The sequence below is a fragment of the Cebus imitator genome, unplaced genomic scaffold (genome assembly GCF_001604975.1).
Source record: "Cebus imitator isolate Cc_AM_T3 unplaced genomic scaffold, Cebus_imitator-1.0 Scaffold61, whole genome shotgun sequence".
NCBI classification, from domain to species: Eukaryota; Metazoa; Chordata; class Mammalia; order Primates; family Cebidae; genus Cebus; species Cebus imitator.
Genome location: NW_016107376.1, coordinates 9,100,922 through 9,120,574, shown reverse-complemented (window position 1 = coordinate 9,120,574; position 19,653 = coordinate 9,100,922). Strand labels below are relative to the sequence as shown.

At 41.8% G+C, this 19,653-nt stretch overlaps 1 long non-coding RNA gene across 1 annotated transcript; it reads left to right on the top strand.

Moving 5' to 3' along the window:
- The first annotated feature begins 13,460 nt into the window (after window positions 1–13,460).
- LOC119471429 lies at window positions 13,461–17,455 on the top strand. Its single transcript, XR_005200483.1, has 3 exons — window positions 13,461–13,939; window positions 15,483–15,671; window positions 16,576–17,455. It is a non-coding gene; the product is annotated as an uncharacterized LOC119471429 (long non-coding RNA).
- The last annotated feature ends 2,198 nt before the right edge of the window (window positions 17,456–19,653 follow it).

Here is a 19,653-nt window from a genome sequence, read left to right as displayed (position 1 = left end):
ATGGGTTTGGGGAGAAATATGACAGAGGTAAAATACCACACTTATCACATCATATCAAGGGCACAGACTGTCAGCATGACTCATCACTGCTGACGTGGGCTTTGATTGCCTAACTGAAGTTGTGAAGTTTTCCATTGTAAAGATACTTTTTTCCTCCCCTCTACACTGTACTCTTTGGAAAGAAGTCACTGTGCACAGCCCACAATTTTAGGACTTATGCTGTACCTACTAGAGAGGGGAAAATGTCCTAAAAAGTTTTCATTCCCTTTACTTCCTTTAATGTTATAGATTTTCTTTTGTATTTCATTAATTTGGGTCTAAAATAGAAAAGTGGTACATGTAGGTGGTCTCGTTTCTGTGTTAGTTCACAAACACAGAAACACTTTAGAAAGTGGTTTTAGTTGCAGGCAAGTCCCTCTTTTTTTCTTTCTTTTTTTTTTTTTTTTGAGACTGAGTCTTGCTCTGTCTCCTAGGCTGGAGTGCAATGGCATGATCTTGGCTCATTGCAACCTCCGCCTCCCAGGTTTAAGTGATTCTCCTGCCTCACCCTCCTGAGTAGCTGGGATTACAAGTGTGTGCCACCACACCTGGATAATTTTTGCATTTTTAGTAGAGACAGCGTTTCACCATGTTGGTCAGGCTAGTCTCGAACTCCTGACCTCGTGATCCGCCGTCTTCAGCCTCCCAAAGTGCTGGGATTACAGGCGTGAGCCACTGCGCCCGGCAAGTCCCTCTTTTTAAATGAAAGTTGTGGGCAGACAATTATGCTCGGAGACCAGATAATCTGGTCAAAGGGACCAGAAAGATGCCCCTGAATCAGGTGTTGGTTAGTGGCTTAGTGTGTGGTAGGCTACCCATGAAGCCTTTGTGCTCTGATGCCTGACTGAGGACTCGGTCCTCCTAATAAAGAGTATGAGGCCCATCCCAGCATGGCTGACTCTCTAATGGCCAAGTTCACTTGGGTCTGTGTGGCTTAGCTCTCAGGACAGTCAGGTCATGTGCCCAGAGCTGGGCCTTGGGACCTGGCTAGACAGACCTAAAGAGTTTTCTGCTGCAGTCAAATAAAGGATAACAGTATTAATTTGGAACATGTTGAGAAGTCATTATTGTAATTAAGCACAAGTTAAGCATGCATAATAAAATAAGCACTTCACATAGTTGACTAGAATTATTTTAACACAACCAAAGCAAAAATTCAATTCTCAGTCTTCCTCTCTCTCTCATACCAGTGACCATTATTGACAGTGTCTCCTGATTTCAACTAGAATTTATTTTTCAATTTACTTGTTTATGCTCTAGGTCATAGCACTTAATATGATGATTTCTATATAGCAAAGATTTCCTTATGCCTGATTTCCTAGGGCCAAGGACTCAAGGAGTCTGTAAAATTTGTCTATAATTTTAAATTGACCATATGTTCAATGAGTAGGAGAGTTGATATGAAGCAAGGGGGGTATCATATCCCCAGCCTAAAAAGGTCTCTAGACCCTTTGCTCTGTGCTGCAAAAATAGGTTTAGAATTCCATTTTTTTTTTTTTTTTTTTGAGATGGAGTCTTGCTCTGTTAGACTGGAGGGCAGTGGTCCAATCTTGGCTCTGCAACCTCTGCCTCCCAGGTTCAAGTGATTCTTCTGTCTCAGCCTCCCGAGTAGCAGGATTACAGTCATGCACCACCGTGCTCAGCTAATTTTTGTATTTTTAGTAGAGATGAGGTTTTACCATGTTGATCAGGCTGGTCTCGAACGCCTGACCTCATGATCCATCCACCTCAGATATGTGTAAGTGATTGTAATTCACTGAGCACTCCCTTATCATTTAGTTCTGTATCCCACCGCATTTTCATCATTCTACTTCGATCCTGTGTCACCCACTTTCCTGCCATTGCTGATTATATAATAGGACAATATTAAGTAGGAGTAAGTGTTACCTGGATTCAGTGGCCTGAGAATGTTTTCCTTCCCTTTACTATTTCTTTAGGTTTCACATTCTAAGGGTCAGTGACACTTAACTGTTATCTATTCTTTCCCAAATGAGTCATGGAAAAATGGAAAATGAGTTTGAAAATTATCCTCATATGGCAGCCATCATGAAACTTGTAAGGAAAAATGGCACTCAGAGAGTAATAAGCCTCTAAAATATTCTGAAGATTGAGGGGAAAAAAAATAAACCCTCAAAGAATTTAGTGGACTTCAGTCAGTTTTAAATAGGAGGCCCAAAATAAATAAGTGAGAAATTTGAAAACTTCACTCACATCAATACATGTCAGCTTTTTTCATATTATTAAGATATTTGCACATATTTTGGTCAAAAGCTGCTTAAAATATATATTCAGAAGAAAGAAAAATGTTCATAATATGCCGTAGGATTTTTTTTGTTTGTTTTTTGTTTTTCTGAGATGGAGTTTCGCTCTTGTTACCAAGGTTGGAGTGCAATGGCACGATCTCGGCTCACCGCAACCTCTGCCTCCTGGGTTCAAGCAATTCTCCTGCCTCAGCCTCCCAAGTAGCTGGGACTACAGGCACATGCCACCATGCCACCTAATTTTTTTTTGTATTTTTAGTAGATAGAGACGGGGTTTCACCATGTTGACCAGGATGGACTCGATCTCTTGACCTTGTGATCCACCTGCCTCAGCCCCCCAAAGTGCTGGGATTATAGGCGTGAGCCACCACGCCCGTCCAGTATTTTTTTTTTTTTAAGACAACCTTCTAAGTTTGCCTCTGAAACTATCCTGGGAGCAACTGTCCTCTGGGGATTTATGGTCTAGTGCAGTGGTTCTCACACTCTACTGCACACCAGAATCCCTGGAGGACTCAGGAGAGCGCGGAGTCCTGGGCCTCACCCTAGAGTGTCTGATTCAGTAGGTCCTGGCTGGGCAGAGAATTTGCATTTCTAACAAGCTCTCAGATAATGCTGATGCTGTTGGTTTGGGCCTGATCTAATAGTTTAGCTGACACATCAGTAAACACAATTCAAAGATTAAATGTTGTAAAATAAGTACAAGTAACATGCAATGGGAAATCGGGTGTAGAAAAGTAAGGCAAAAGATGAATGAACAACTGAAGATCGGTGAAGCCATAGTGGAAGCGGGAAAGGTTAAGCAGGATCTTGAAGCCTTGGCAGGTAGGGCAGGGCATTTTGGAGATGACACTCTCCTACTGGGAGGGAGAGTGTAGTCTAGCACAGGTGGAGAGCAGGCTGGTGTGAAGGGAGGATCAACCATGAACAGGTGGAATTGAGAATGAGAGAGCTGGAAAGTTAAATGAACATGTTCTTGGTTTTTGGAGTTTGGAAGCAATGTGAAAGCATGATCAGAGCTATGCTTAAGAAGGGCAGCGCTGGCATTCTGATGGATGGTATAGGAAGAGAAAGAGTGATTTTGGGAGAATCAGTTAAGAATTATTGAGTCAGCCCAGTCCAGGGGCAAGGATAGGCTGAAGAAGAGCATGAAGGTGGGAGGGATACAGTCATGTGAGGCGTCTGCAGCAGAAGCCACGAATTTGGTAGTTGATTGGTTCCTGAAAATGAGAGAGAGGGAAGGGTCAAGGGAGAGTGAGGATTCAAAGTCTGAATTGCTGGAGAAGAGTGTTGGTGGTGGCCGGATCTCTCAGAAATAGTTGGATAGAAAACAAACCTTCTGGGACTTGGTTTCTTTAGGAGCGGAGTGGACTAGATACTCTTAAAGGTTTCTTTGTAATTGTAATTAAGGGTTTGAGGGTTGTTGGTTGTCTGAAATATGATAGAACATAGCTGTACAAAAAATTAATGGCTTGTATATAACAGACACTCATATATTTGTTGATTGGTTGATCCATGACAATCATTAGCTCTGAAATAGTTATATCTGCAAATAGTCTTCTTTCTGAGCTCTTCATTTTGCTGTGCTTTTCTTACTGTGTTGACTTACTCTTCCTCCCATTTTATAAACTGTGAATATCAACTTTTTTTTTTATATGTGTGCTATGTATATACTATTTATTTATTTATTTTTAAAGATGAGGTTTCACCATGATGGCCAGGCTGGTCTTGAACTCCTGACCTCAGGTGATCCACCCACCTCAGCCTCCCAAAGTGCTAGGATTACAGGTGTGAGCCACTGCGCCTGGCCTTCTATGTATATATTTTAAATAAGTACAACAGATAATTTAAACATCTCTTTGGCTGCTTCTTACATCATAATACTTATATCACATATTGAGATATTTATACACAATGCTGTCTTTCCCACTGGATCATAAACTCATTTTGGGTAAGGGGCACCTTACTCATTTTTGTCTTCCTCGCTGCACTTACCGTAAATACTTATAAAAAGTGGCCAGCAAATGTTTGAGGAATTGGATTGAATCATTGAGTAAATTACTATCTGTTCTTTTGGAAGAGACAATGTCTCAGACAATAAAGTAATAGTTTAAAGGGAAATGGAAGTCCATATATCCTAGGAGATAGAAAGAGGAAACACGTTTAGTTCAGTAGACTCTCCGAACTAGAGTAGAGTTATTTATGGACACTTTAGGGACTGGAAGCAAAAGCCCATAAAAAGTAGCCAGTGTTTAGCTCTATCCTAAATTAGCCATTGAAAATCTTGGGCCAGATCTTTTCATGCTGGGCCTCCATTTTCTCCTTTGTAATATTGAGGTTGTACTAAACTACAAAGTTTCAGAAATCTCTGAACACCCTTCTGGGAAGAATTCTAAGCAGAGGGAACAGGAAGAGTAAAATATAAGAGATGGGTAATAGTATGCGTGTTCTTTGTGATCAGGTGTGACATGCTAGGAAATTAAGCAGGAAAGGCAGGTGGAGGCCTTGTTTCAGAGGGCCTTTTCTCCTAGGGAGCCTGGACCCATCCTACGATGATAGGTGGTGTCTTGTGCAGAGATTTGTACCAGATGGTGCAATTGGGAATGCCATCCAGGGAGCGGGGGTGAAGGGCCAGGGACAGTCATCCAGGGAAGGAGGCAAAGGTAATACAAGGAGGCATTACTGAGGTGCCATTGCTATAGGGAGCTGTTTGCTTTATTCCAAGAGATCATCTGAGAAGTTCTATGAAATACACTCAGTACAGTTTATGTAGAGGAAAAAAGGGAGAGGGTTTTAGCCATGTTTCTTGTCTCCCATTGAATAAAGGCACATTGTACTTCTGGATTGCACATGTATTACTGCCAGGTTCCCATGGGGGACACATGAAGCAGCAACAGAGGAGTCTCGGGGTGAGTGGGCCTGTCAGGTTGCACTTGCGTGAAGCTGGTTAAATTCTTCATGGAACTGGCTGCAACGACAATGCAGGAATAAGAAGCAAGTTTGAGAGGCTTTGAAGCAGTGCATAAAAAGAGGCCAACACAGGGAGTTACTGAGAGCTTTTAAACAAAGGAACGCCTAATCAGAATTATGTAATGGTGTGGTGGTAAGTGTTTAACAGCCAGCTCTGCAGAAAATGTGTGTGCAGGTACATATAATAGACATGTGTCTATTATAAATTGTACTGATGTGAAAGATGTGTAGCACACAATTTACAAGTAGTAATACAATACTCTGTATCATTACATCTATCTAGCTAATTGATTTAGACAGATTTCTGCTGGTTTTTGTTGAACTCTTGTATCCACAGCCTAGCTATGGTTACAATTGATGAAAGAGCATATTGATGTTTTCTTTTGACATTATTAGGTTGAAAGTAAAAGCAGCAAAGGTGTATCTCAGAACTTCACTTGTTGGTGAAACATCTTTATGAATGGGCCAGTATTTTTTAATACTAGAAGAATATTTCCTCCTTTTTTTGTTTCATTCACTATGTAACTACGACAAGCAGCACACATTTCATTAACATTTTCTCTGTCACATTCTTCAGCCTGGACAATTAACAAAACAAAAACGATGTGATTATAGTGTTTGTCAATTTCAGAATGAAACGATCCTTATCATGGCCAATACCAAGTGACAGGGAATTGGGAAGAGAGGCACAGTAGCAGCACACCACAACGTTATACAGTCTTTTCACATCAGTAGTCTGCCCTCAGCCAAGGAGGACATGCTCTGAGGCCCCCAGTGGATGCCTGACACCTCAAATAGCACTGAACCCTATACACATGGTGTTATTTTTTATATAGACGTACCTATGATACAATTTAATGTATAAATTAGGTACAGTAAGAGATTAACAATAATTAATAAAATAGAACAGATATAATGATATACTGTAATAAAAGTTACGTGAGGCTGGGTGCGATGGCTCACACCTGTAATCCCAGCACTTTGGGAGGCCGCAGTGGGTGGATTGCCTGAGCTCAGGAGTTCGTGACCAGCCTGGGCAACAGGGTGAAAGCCTGTCTCTACTAAAATACAAAAGAAACTAGCTGGATGTGGCCGGGTGTGCCTGTAGTCCCAGCTACTGAGGGGCTGAGGCAGGAGAATTGCTTGAACCCGGGAAGCAGAGGTTGCAATGAGCCAAGATCGCACCACTGCACTCCAGCCTGGGCGACAGAGCGAGACTGTCTCAAACAAAAAGTTATTTGAATGTGATCTCTCTTTCTCTCTCTCTCAGAATAGCTTATTGTACTGTAGTCTCCCTTCTTGTCATGGTGTGAGATGATAAAATGCCTGTGTGAGAAGATGAAGTGAGGTGAGCGGCCTAGGCATTGTGGCGTAAATGGAAAACGCCAGAAATAAACAAGTCACGCTGTATGTTGTGCACCTTTCTGAGTGGTGTGATGAAATCTTGTACTCCCCATTCCTTCCTGCCAGGATTGCTAGTCACTTGGTAGCCATCTCTTGGTAGTTATCAGATTAACTGTGATGGTATCAGTAACACAGCGCTTATGTTCAAGTAACTGTATTTTACTTAATAATGGATACAAATTGCAAAAGTAGTGATGCAGTATTTTTGGACCATGGTTGACTGTGGGTAACTGAAATTTTAGTTACATGAAACCACAGATCAGAGGGGACTGCACTACAGATAAAATAGGCATAGGTAATGTCAAGACAATAGATATTATTAAAATGTAGAACAGTAATAAAGAAGTGATAAATTGAGAACTTTAATACAATTTATTTTATTATAAGTTTATATAATTTAATTTTTAATAAATTATTGCTGTATTTAACCACTGACTGGCAAAATTGCTGAAAATTTTCCAATCTTGCTGAAAATTTCCCAGTCTGCTCTCAGGAGCCTGTATGAGCCAGCCCAGAACACCACTGGAGTTATAATTTTGGAAGATGACCTTGATAGCAATCTGTAGAAATGTTTTGTAGGGGAGCTATAGTCGGAGTCAAAAGTAGGAGACAGATTATGAAATATCTTCAGACCCTGCTGGCGTGAGGGTTCACATGATGTCTGGTCAGTGGAGCTCATGCAGATTTCACTGGTTTGTGTTTCCATGTGGATCTGTAGGACCTTTAATGAAAGTCTCCTCCAGGTATTCCTGGTGGTGTCTTGGTATTGCCTCACATGTATGTTGACAGCCCCACGCCCTTGGGGGGTCTTATGCTTTGGTTTCCTTGTTGATGACCATGGACCAAAGGGCTTTGTGGGTGAGGCATCATCTCAGCCATAGCTGGTGTCCTCCTGAAGAGGATTTATGCCAAGGGGAGTCACATGCCACGCCCTGTTTTTTCAAGTTTGCAGATCTGGGGGATGGGGGGCAGAGCTCTAGGAAGATGCTGGAACCTGGTACGTGCCCTGCAGAAATGTCCTTGACTCCCTTTGTCACCAGGAGCCTGAGGTTACTGTGTTTTTCTGTGACTCACAGAGGCAGGGGGAAAGACAGTCCTCTCCACTTCTTCCTGTGCTGCTTGCTCCATCAGCCTCAGCTAGTCTGGCGCTGGGCAGGGAAACGGGTCCTCTTCCTTCTCCTGGTTTGCCCCCTGCTTTGCTCAGAGAGACCTTTGTGCCTGAGGGCCCCCTTTCTCACCTTGCAGATCAGCCGGTGCAGTACTGAATGCCTGATGGATGGCCGGGGGGCCCCGATCCATCTGTATTCCCAGAATGCAGGAATCTCATTTGGGGCCATCCAGCCCCCACTACTCTTAGTAGGTGAAATAAGGTGGAATAGATAAGAGGGAGGAAGTGGCCCCTGGGTACATGATGGGGCCAGTAATGGAGGTACAGGGTGCCTATGTGGCTGGGCTGTGAGACAGGGAAAGAGGGTGGAATTTTGATGCAAGGTAGGAAAGCATGGCTGTGTTCAGTTTGGGACTTGATGATATTTCTGTTGAACAAATCTGTTGAATAAGTGGTACTTGTGGGGCAGTTCAGCAGGCGCTGGGCCTTCAGGAGAAAGAAGGAAGGAATGGTGGCATTGGGAGTAAAGCTGTGGGTATGGATGAATGTCTATGAGACTCCCCTCCTGTGAGGATGTGGAATGAGGAGACACAGTCTACAGGTAACTTGTTCAGAAGCCCAAGAACACCAGTGTTTAACAGATGGTGTTGGGAAAGGGAGCCAGGCCAGCCAGAGAGGAATGCTCGGGGAGCTCTGAAAGGAAGGAAATGGCATGAACAAAGGAGCTAGGGCACAGCAGTGGTGACTCACACAGGGAACACTCCGGCCCATTGCGTTTATGTTTATAGTTTCCCAAGTTTATCTATTCAGGGTTATAATTATGTTAACCTCACCTCCCGTCCTCCCTTTAAAAAAAACCCAAAAACCAAAAAACAGTCAAAGACTCTTCAGTATCATGAATGACCCTGGGTGAAGAAGACATCTGACACTTTTATATCATGCCAATACTTCGATCCAGCCTTTTATAATCAGTGTGAGGAGAAAAATTTACTTGAAGCTAAAGGCCTGGGAAGTGTCAGCTTTTTCCTGTTTGATGTTTCTTGTTGTGTTTTCCTTATTAATCACTTCATTTTCCCCTTGGTCACAAGCCTGATATTGTTTTTCCCTCCACATGTCAGCTGCCTAGTGTGTCAGGCAGTTTTTCACTGTGATACAGAGACACAGCAGAGCTGGAGCTGGCAAGGTTACTGCTAGAAATGTGTGTCACTCTTGATGGTTATGTTCACGAGCATCCAGAAAGCCCAGTGCTTCTGAACTGAATTTACAGGCTTTGAAATGACCATGTGGTTTGCATTCAGCAAAAAAATATACCCCAGACATGTGCAAGGGTTGCTGGTTTGGGGAAAATTAGATGACTCCAACGTGAAAAGACAGAGCCTATCTAAAGAGATAGGAGAGCGAGTTTTTTTTTTTTTTTTTTTTTTTTTTTTTTTTTTTTTTTTTTTTTTTTTTTTTTTTTTTTTTTTTTTTTAGAACAAATCTGTTGAATAAGTGGATTTGGATGTAATCACAGGCTTGCCATATGAAATTCTATTCCATGGGAATTAAAGTTTGTGGCTTTGTGAAAGCACTTATTGCAGACTATGAAAATTTCTCATATTCTTTTGCCAAAACATAGAAACATGGAGAAGTACAAAAAAGCTTCTACTGTGGCTGTCTCCTCTAATCCTCTTAAACACTTAACATGTCCCATGTACATAGCAGGGAAATGCAATACAGCGATCCCTGATAGTGTAGCAACTTAGATGTGGAAGGCTTCTGCTAAGGGAATAGGAAGACTAAAGAGAACAATTCTTGTATCAGTTAGGAATTGTGTTTCACTGCAAGTATCAGAGCTCCCAGGTAGTGGCTTTATCCGTCATGTTGAAGCAGTCCGGAAACATCTGTCAGGAGCTGGCATGATGGCTCTACAAGTCATCAGTCTCTAGAGCTCTCCAATCTGCCACCTCCAGGATGTGGCCCTTGTCTGATATGGCTGCTGGGGCCCTCAACATCACATTTACATTACAGACAGAGAATGAGGGAAGAGGGGCATGCCACCTCCCTTTGCAGGTCCTGCCTCATAATTTCCAATACTCCCAACGACATCTCATTGGCTCGAGCTGAGTAGCATAGCCGCACCTCACTGTGCACCTCTAAATTCTCATAAATCTCATTTTTTGAAAAATTAACTCACAATCTTCTCTTGTCCTGACCAGTACTGCAAGAGATTGGGAGAGTGCTCGTACAACAGTGAGATTGTTTAGTGACTTTTCTGGATGATTCCATGCCAAGAGGTCTTCCTCTGTGTCCTTTCAATGGTAATAACTAACATCACGAATCAGTCAGCGTTTCCCGGAGGAGCAGACTTGGCAGATTACACATATTAAGGGATTTATTACAAGGAATTGGCTTACTCAGTTGTGGGACTGGCTAAGCACGCTTGAAATCCACAGGGCAAGCAGGCAGGCTGGTGGAGCAGGCTGGAGCCGGGTGAGTGGAGCTGAGGCTTGGAGTCTCTGAAGCCAGGGAGGGCCTAAGCCCTCTTTTAAAGGACTCAGCCTACTCAGGGTAATTACATCAGTTCTACTCGGGATAATCTTCCTTTTGACTAACTAAAATCAACTGATTTGATACCTTACATCTGCAAAAATCCCTTCACAGCAGCAGTAGATTAGTATTTAATTGAATAACTGGGTAAAGGCACGTGTGGACACCCGTGTCTCCTTTCTTTGTTCAACTCTCAGGAGACAATATCCTTTCACCCTAAGTGGATGCCTACAAGAAAGGGAATTCTGGGCAATGTAGTTCAGCCCAGCCACATCACATACTATTATTTAGTAGCAATGTAGAGAGAGACGTAGGTAAAAACAACAGTATTTCTTCATTCTGATATTGGCAGCAGGTGAGTCATCATTATTGGCTAAAATCAGGAACTGGTATTAATGCATTTTGTTTTCCGCTTTGTTCTCCTCTGTTACAGATAGTGAAGAGTTAGTGAAGAATTTGAGGGTCATCAGCTATTGTGAACTCATCAAAGTTAGTAGCACTTAAAATTTACAGACACTTTTCAAAAGAAGACATTTATGAGGCCAAGAAACATATAAAAAAGTGCTCATCATCACTGGTCATTAGAGAAATGCAAATCAAAACCACATTGAGATACCATCTCATGCCAGTTAGAATGGCGATCATTAAAAAAATCTGGAGACAACAGATGCTGGAGAGGATGTGGAGAAATAGGAACGCTTTTACACTCTTGGTGGGAGTGTAAATTAATTCAACCATTATGGAAGACAGTGTGGCGATTCCTCAAGGTCCTAGAAATAGAAATACCATTTGATCCAGCAATCTCATTACTGGATATATACCCAAAGGATTATAAATTGTTCTATTATAAAGACACATGCACATGTATGTTCATTGCAGCATGTTTTACAATAGCGAAGACCTGGAACCAACTCAAATGCCCATCAATGTTAGACTGGACAAAGGAAATGTGGCACATATACACCCTGGAATACTAAGCAGCCATAAAGAAGGATAAGTTTGTGTTCTTTATAGGGACATGGATGAATCTGGAAACCATCATTCTCAGCAAACTGACACAAGAACAGGAAACCAAACACCACATGTTTTCACTCATAGGTGGGTGTTGAACAATAAGAACACATAGACACAGGGAGGGGAACATCACACACTGGGGTCTGTTGCAGATGGGAGGCTAGGAGAGGGATAGTGGGGGTGGGGAGATTGGGGAGGGATAACATTAGGAGAAATACCTAATTTAGGGGACAGGGGGATGGAGGCAGCAAACCACCATGGCAAGTGTATACCTATGTAACAATCCTGCAAGATCTGCACATGTACCCTAGAAATTAAAGTATAATATAAAAAATTTAAAATGAATGAAAAGGTGTCCAAGCTTCTAATAGCACAAATATTTTTTTCTCATTTGTACCTTTTTTGTCTTCTGTATACAGATATTTCCACTGTGGCCACTCCCCAAAGGGGCTGTTATCTGAGGAATACTGCTGACTCTGTGTCCCCAGGTTTACAGAGCAATCTTTCTGAAGCACAAATTAGATTACATTATTCTACAGCTTAAATCCTTCTGTGCACATCCCATCACCCAAGAGTAGATCTATTATAGATCTCAGAGTGGCATTCAAGACCCTGCTCAATGTGGGTGCCATGCATTTTTTCACCTTTATTTCCAGCCTTCCAATATACATAGATACATCTTCCTCCCACACCCTCTGCAGGCTTTTCAGTGCCATGTGCTTTTCTTCTTTGGGGCTCTTTGAATAGGATGTCCCTCCTCCCGTGTCTGTTTATAGATAGAAACATCCTGTGCATTGGAGGAGTCTGCCCTGAGCACCATTTTCCCAGCATGCTGAATTATTTCTGTTCCTCTGTGTTTGCACAGTTTGTGCACAGTAGAGTTTTGTCAGAGCCATGTAGACTGGTCTCCTTCATGAGTTTGCCAGCTTTTTGAGGACAATGTCTGTCTGATTCATCATCAGATTCTCAGTGCCTAGCAGAGTGCATAGCACCGGTGGTCATGCAGTAGATACTGGAGTAAAGGAATACAATTCAAATAAACAGTCTCATTCACAGATGCAAACCAGCTCCTCTCATGACAGCAGAGAATCTAAGCTCAAACAAATGATCAGAGTTGGCAGTTGAAGTGCTACATATAGGCAGAACTTAATAAATGTCTTTGTCTTAAGCCATTGATGATAGTGATGTGTTTTTGTAAATGTAGATAACCACAAGCAGATGTGTCAAAGCTCTTTTGTCCAGGAATAAACTGAGTTTCGTCATCATCTTGACAGCACTTTCCTGGATTAGTGTTCAGGAAACATGAAAAGTTTTTAGAATATTTCAACAAATGTGTAATAAAAGTTTGTTATCTTATTTGTTGTTATATGGTCTCTTGGCTTGGGTTTTTACTTGGGAAGCTAATAGAGAGATGGGATATTAGAAAACCAGAGGCAAACTGCTGGGGTTATTGAAGCACTAACTGAATGAATGCAGGTATATGAGTAATCCAGGAATCCTATGCTTTAAGGAAAAATTCATTTCTATCTCCTCTGTATTGTTGTTACCTTGTGAACCTGCCTTGTTTTTCTCAGCAGTTGGTAAACTGATAAACCTGTTTCTCACTGTCATTTACCTCATCAGTTTACCAGCCCAGAAAGCCTCCTTTCAGTCTTTAAAAAAAAAAAATGCAGATGCACTCCCAAACACAAAAGTTAATTTTCTTCTTCTTCCTCCTCCTTCTCCTCCTCCTCTTCTTCTTCTTCTTCCACTTATTCTTCTTCTTCTTTCTTCTTCTTCTTTCTTCTTCTTCTTTTTTTTTGAGACAGATCTTTGTTCTTGTCACCCAGGCTGGAATGCCATGGCACCACCTCACTGCAACCTCTACCTCCCAGGTTCAAGCGATCTTCTGGAGCAGCTGGGATTATAGGCATCCACCACCATGCTGGGCTAATTTTTGTATTTTTAGTAGAGACAGGGTTTCGCCATGTTGGCCAGCTTGGTCTCGAGCTTCTGACCTCAGATGATCCACCAGCCTTGGCCTCCCAAAGTGTTGAGATTACAGGTGTGAGCCACTGTGCCTGGCCAAATTTTGTTCTCGAGGCTGATAATCGTACTATTTTTTTTTTTTTTTACAAAATATTTTTGTTCCCTTTTTAAAAACCAAGTTGGTTCTAGTAATATTTAAATTTCATTATCAGGGAAAAATATTTTCTTTTCCTAAAGTCTCAAAATATCTCTGAGAATTCAGAGATAATATGCTTGCTGCTCCATAGAAGGTGGCTATTCTTTAACTTGCATCAGCCTTCCTCATTTTGACCATGCCCCCAGTGCACGTACACACACCACACCGTACCATGAAAATTAACAAGGGAAAAATGGCCTGAATTTTATTTTCTGGGAATGGTGACATTCAAATGAGTTATAAAATATGCAAATATATTTTAGATTCCTGGTGCACAAATCCATAACATTTTCTCCTAGGTTGATAATATGGTCATCAAGTTCTTGGGTGCTGCATTTTGTACAGTCAACTCTTGCAACGCGAGAGAACCATCAGCCACTTGGGGACATGGAGATATTAATGAAAAAACCAAAGAAGGCATTGCAGAGGGAAAGTAATTTGATCACAAAAAATGTAAGAGAAAATACTCAAGGCAGTTAGTCTATTCCAACATTACGGATCCAGAAAGTAGGCCTGTGTGGAGCAGAGATGACCATGCCCTACAGACATCTAATGTACCATACAGACTCAGTGAAACCCTGGCCAGGGGCCTGTTAGCTGGTACTTCGGCACAGACCTGCAGCCTGAGAGACAGAAGGGGCCAGAGGTGGACAAGCAGAATGGGCAGTGATTGGCAGGAGAATTCAACTGTAAGCTTTTCAGGGCAGGGACCATATTTGGTTGACTCTCTGTTGTGTGCTGGGTGCCTAGCACTCTGCTATAGATATGAACTCAATAATATTTGTTTAATGAATGGCTAGCTGGATGAGTTGAGAGATCCTAGAAGGAATCTAACAGGGAATGGATGGACAGAGACTGGAAGGTTTAAAGCAGTGATAACTTACTGTGAAGGGAGTTAGCATGAGGTGTCACTATGGAGGCATTGCGTGTATTGAAAGATCTCTTTGATTGGCCGGAATGTTTGCATAAGAGGTAAGAATTCATAAGGAAATTCCTATGTTACCTAGTCTAGTTGCAGTTTGCCAGATGAGATATTTTGTTATTATATATAAAATAAACACTTGTTGGTTCGTATTTTGAATAAGTAATTAAACTACACAGTAGTTCAACCGACACGGAAGCTTAAATTACAGATTTTATGACACCATCCTGAAGAGTAATGTTGCTTTGAGCAAAAGAAATTCTGAAATGTTGTTTGAGTCCTCAAACAGAATTCAATTATGATAAAAATATCTTAGTGTTTCTAATTCTTTATTCTGTCTAATTCTTTGAAATTAGGATAATTACATCTAATACTTTGGATATCCAAGTATTTGCTTAGACATCTCGCTTGCTACATTTCTCCCTGGCTCTGGGCAGACAGGATTCTATAATGCGGAATCAGTCTAACCAGCCATTTCCAGATGCACTTGGAGGTGGCTGCTGCTTCGTTTAGAAAGACAGTCTTAAGGCCGGGCGCGGTGGCTCAAGCCTGTAATCCCAGCACTTTGGGAGGCCGAGGCGGGTGGATCACGAGGTCAAGAGATCGAGACCATCCTGGTCAACACGGTGAAACCCCGTCTCTACTAAAAATACAAAAAATTAGCTGGGCATGGTGGCACGTGCCTGTAATCCCAGCTACTCAGGAGGCTGAGGCAGGAGAATTGCCTGAACCCAGGAGGCGGAGGTTGCGGTGAGCCGAGATCGCGCCATTGCACTCCAGCCTGGGTAACATGAGTGAAACTCCGTCTCAAAAAAAAAAAAAAAACACACACACACACACAAAAAAAAAAACATGCTGAGAAAGACAGTCTTACTGGAATCTTTTCTTTATCTTTCGGGACTCAGAAATTCACTTTCATTAGTTCAGCCAGGGATGAACAAACCCTACAGGTTGGCCTAAAATCAGATCCACTGGGGGACTGATGAAGACCAGAATAATAGTTAATTATTCTGAGAAAGTGTTACTTCCAAATAGTTGGAATAGTTTATTGGTGGGTAACTATTCTTCTGCCAGGAAAATCTGCCATGAACCTACATTGAGGTGACAAGATAGTCTGGAGAGCACTGAACAGAATAAAGGGAGCCTGACGGCCGTACTCCTACATACTGTTTCCAGTTTGGAAATTCAACCCAAGAGACATTTATTGAGGGTCTGCTGCATGTGAAGGAAAACAGGCTGCCGTTATTGAACCCCTCCTGTGTGGTAAGCACTGTTCAGTTCTTTAACACTTTGGTTTTTTACATGCTTGTTGCATTTAATCTCATTTAATGGGTAAATCACTGTGGGGAGTACGAGGCTGAAAGAAGCAGCCTCTAGCCCCAGGGACGTTCTAGACCTGTACTGTCCAGTGTGATGTCCCCTAGTCACATGTGGTTATTTGAGAATTGAAATGTGGCCTGTCCAAGTTGAAATGTGTTCTAAGTGTAAAATAGACACTGGATTTCCTAGCACACAAGAAATGTAAAATATCTCATTAATAATTTTTGTGTGGATCACATTTTAACATTACACAGTATTTTGGATAAATTAGGTTAAAGAAACTGTCATTAAATTATTTTCACCTATTTTATTGTACCTTTGATGTGGCTACGAGACATTTAAAATTATATATGTGGCTCATATTCGTAATTCATACTGTATTCTGTTGGAATAGGGAACAGAATAGAGGTAAGATATACATTGCTGAGATCGGGGCTCCCTTCCAACCTTATGACAAGTATTTAAATTGGGGTAAACATTTTGAAGGATACTTTGGCAGTGTTCCACAACAAAATCTGGATCTTTCCAGGAGTTACTATAGTATTCCTGTAGTACTGTGTCTGTACTTCAGACACAGAATGCAGAGTTTGACATAGATACGCCTAACATCGTATTTAACTTTTCCTTATGATTCCCTCTAAAATATATGTTCGTATGTTGTTAGCTGTTAATTGACTATAATATGCTGGGCACTATGTGAGGTGTCCACTACAGTGGTAGGTAAATATGGAGATCCAGATTCAAATATTAGATGATTCTCTCTAAGGTGGAAGGTTCTAGAGCTATTCGCTGTCTATAAGTAGCTATGATACCAGATACAAAGTGACAGATGCCTTATGTGTGGCAGGTGAAGAGCTTTGTTGTTCGAGAGTGTGGTCACTGTCTGGCTTGGAGCCTGTTGAGCTGGAGCCTGGAGGACAATAGGACATCCTTGGGCAAGATTGGGTAGGTTTCGGTGGTGGTGATCCAAGGGAGGGAACAGCAAGAGAAAGGCTCGGAGGTGAGACATTCTTTGGGAAGAATGGGGCTAACATTTTCCTGGGACATGGCACGTGTGCAGGGGAATGATAAGAGACTGGACTTTAAAAGTGGATGGCCAGGCTAGGGAATGTGGACATTTTCCCTGACTGCTTAAATGTTATTCAAATGGTTTTTTAGATACATAATTATTTGTCCCTCTAAAATTATGAATATTTGAAAGTGTGGTATTGTCTTTTCCTTCTGAGAGTGAGCTGACTTAGTGCTTACATGTTTTTAAAATAAATTTTGTTGAAATAATTACTTTGAGTCTAGTTTCTTCAGATCCTCCAAATGTGGTATAAGTTTTGTTCCAAGTAGCAACATGTTCTTTTTAGGAATGAGAACTGTAAGACACAAAGAGATGTGCTGAGACAGGAGGATCCATTTTTCTCTGATAGCCAATTGGATGAAGTGTTTAAAAAAGTACGCCAGCTCTTTATGTCTTATATTTTCCATCCTATGAACGAAAAACACTTCCATAGAAATTATTTTTAAGAATATGAAGTCAAATAATACCCACGGGTCTTGAAAAGACCAAATGGGTACACATATTGTCCAAACACAGAGAGTATAGGCCAAGAGTCCTGAAAGTGCTGGAGAGTGTTCCAGTTCAGAGGGTGGGCGGGGTGCAGTGCCTCACGCCTGTAATCCCAGCACTTGGTAGCATGAGGCAGGCAGATCACTTGAGCCAGGAATTTGAGACCAGCCTGGACAACATAGGGAGACTCCATCTCTACAAAAACATTAATACAAAAACTAGCAGAGTGTGACAGTGCATGCTTGTAGTCTCCCAGCTACTCGGGAGGCTGAGGTGGGAGAGTCCCTAGAGCCCAAGAGGCAGAGGTTGTAGTGAGCCATGAATGCACCACTGCACTCCAGCCTGGGTGACAGGGCGAGACCCTGTCTCAATAAATAAATAAATGAGCAAGCAAGCAAACAAACCCTGTTTCAATCAATAAAATAAAAACAGGAGTCAGATGTTTGGATCTAAATCTCAGCTCTACCATCTGCCAACTTTTCTGCTCTGTCTTCTGATATCCTCAGATCAACAACTTTATGTCCACTCCTCTGACTCCACGACCGTTTTGCTTTCCATCAATGCCCTGTGTGGTCAGTCTAACGTTCCACTTTACTCACCTTACCTACTTGGTCCGCCGTGGTGGTTACTCTACTTGCCTCCCTCCTCTTTCTATCCTACTCTCCTGCAAAACACAACCCTGGTTAAAATCAGGGTTATTCGGGCATAACTCTGCACTTTCTTCCAAACAACGGAGCACACCTGGGAAACCCACATGCACCACTCTGATGACATTAAATTAATCACCCTGCCTTCCATCCCTGCCTCTGCTGATACTCAGCCCTCTCTGGCAACCCTACTGCGTTTCCTAGTAAATAGGAAATAGTTTCCTAGAAACTAAAAGCAGTTTCCCAGCTCCCATATCCTCCTGCATTCATCCATCATCTGTCCCCCATCCCTTTCTCTTTATCATGGACACATATGCGTCCTCCTGGTTGAGGTCCGTTGCACCCCAGTGTACCCGATCTGTTGCTCTCGCCTGCTCAGAACTCTGCTTCCACAGCATCTGCCCACTAGCTTCATTAAAGTTCCTCTTTTTACAGGATCATTCTTATTCAAACATTCTATAATGTCTCCCTTCTTTGCAAATACCTCCTCTTAATTCTTTATCTCCCTCCAGATTTGCCTCATATCTTTGTTCCTCTTCAAAGCAAAACTGATAAGTTATCAGTCTGTTCTCACTGTCTCCAATTCCGTACCCCACACTCTCTTCTAACAGTATCTTATCAATGTTTCAAACATGCAGGAAAGTTGAAAGAATTTTAAGGTAAACACCCATAAACCACTACCTAGATTCTACAATCAAGTTTGCTTTATTGCTTGAATACACGTCTTCTCACCCATCTATCGCTTTATCTTTTTGTCCATTCAATTTATGTTTTAGAAACATTTTAAAGTAAGTTGCAGGCATCAGTACACTCACTCCTAAACATTTCAGTGTACATATGATTCATTTGCTTCCCTGTTTGTTTCTAGTTCTCTTTTGAAGTAAAATGTATATACAGCTAGTGCTCCACTTACGACCATGATTGGTTCTGACAGACCGGTCGTAACACGATTTGGTCGTAAGTTGAGTAGGCTATATGCACGCAGAGATGGTAGTGCTGCTGGAAGCTGGTCCGCACTGTCGTACGCCCAGCTGGGCAACGTTTGCGTTGCCAGACCCGGAGCAGTTGTGGCTAGCGATTGTGGTCGTAAAGTCGAATGGTCGTAAGTTGCATAGGTCGTAAGTCGATCAATGCTGTACACTGAAATGCTCCGATCTTTAGTGTACCATTCAGAGTTCTGAAAATGCATGTACCACCTCTGCAATCCAAACCGTTTTGAAGGTACAGAATACGACCATTGCCACAGAAAGTTCCCTCATGTTCCTTCCCAATTCGCCCCTAAACCATCCTCTTATACTCTGCCAGAGGCAACCACTGTTTTGATTTTTTCCCCACCATATGTTATCTTTGCCTTTCTAGAAGATTATCAAAATTGAATCATACAGTATATGTATTCTTTCATGTAAGGCTTTTTTTACTCCGCGTAATGTTTCTGAGATGTTTTCATACCGTGTATATCAGTAATTCATTCCTTTCTGAGTGAATCCATTCCTTTCTGAGCTGCTAAGTATCATTTGTTGTTTGATTATACAACAGGCTGTTTATTCTTTTTTTTTTTTATGGCTGGATGCCCGAGTGGCTTCCAGGTTTTGACTATCATGAATACATCTTTTTGTGGCTGTGTTTTCTTTTCTCTTCGATAAATACTTCGGAATGAAATGACTGGGCCATAGGATAGGTGTGTATATTTAGTTTTATAAGCAATGGCTAGAATTTTTTC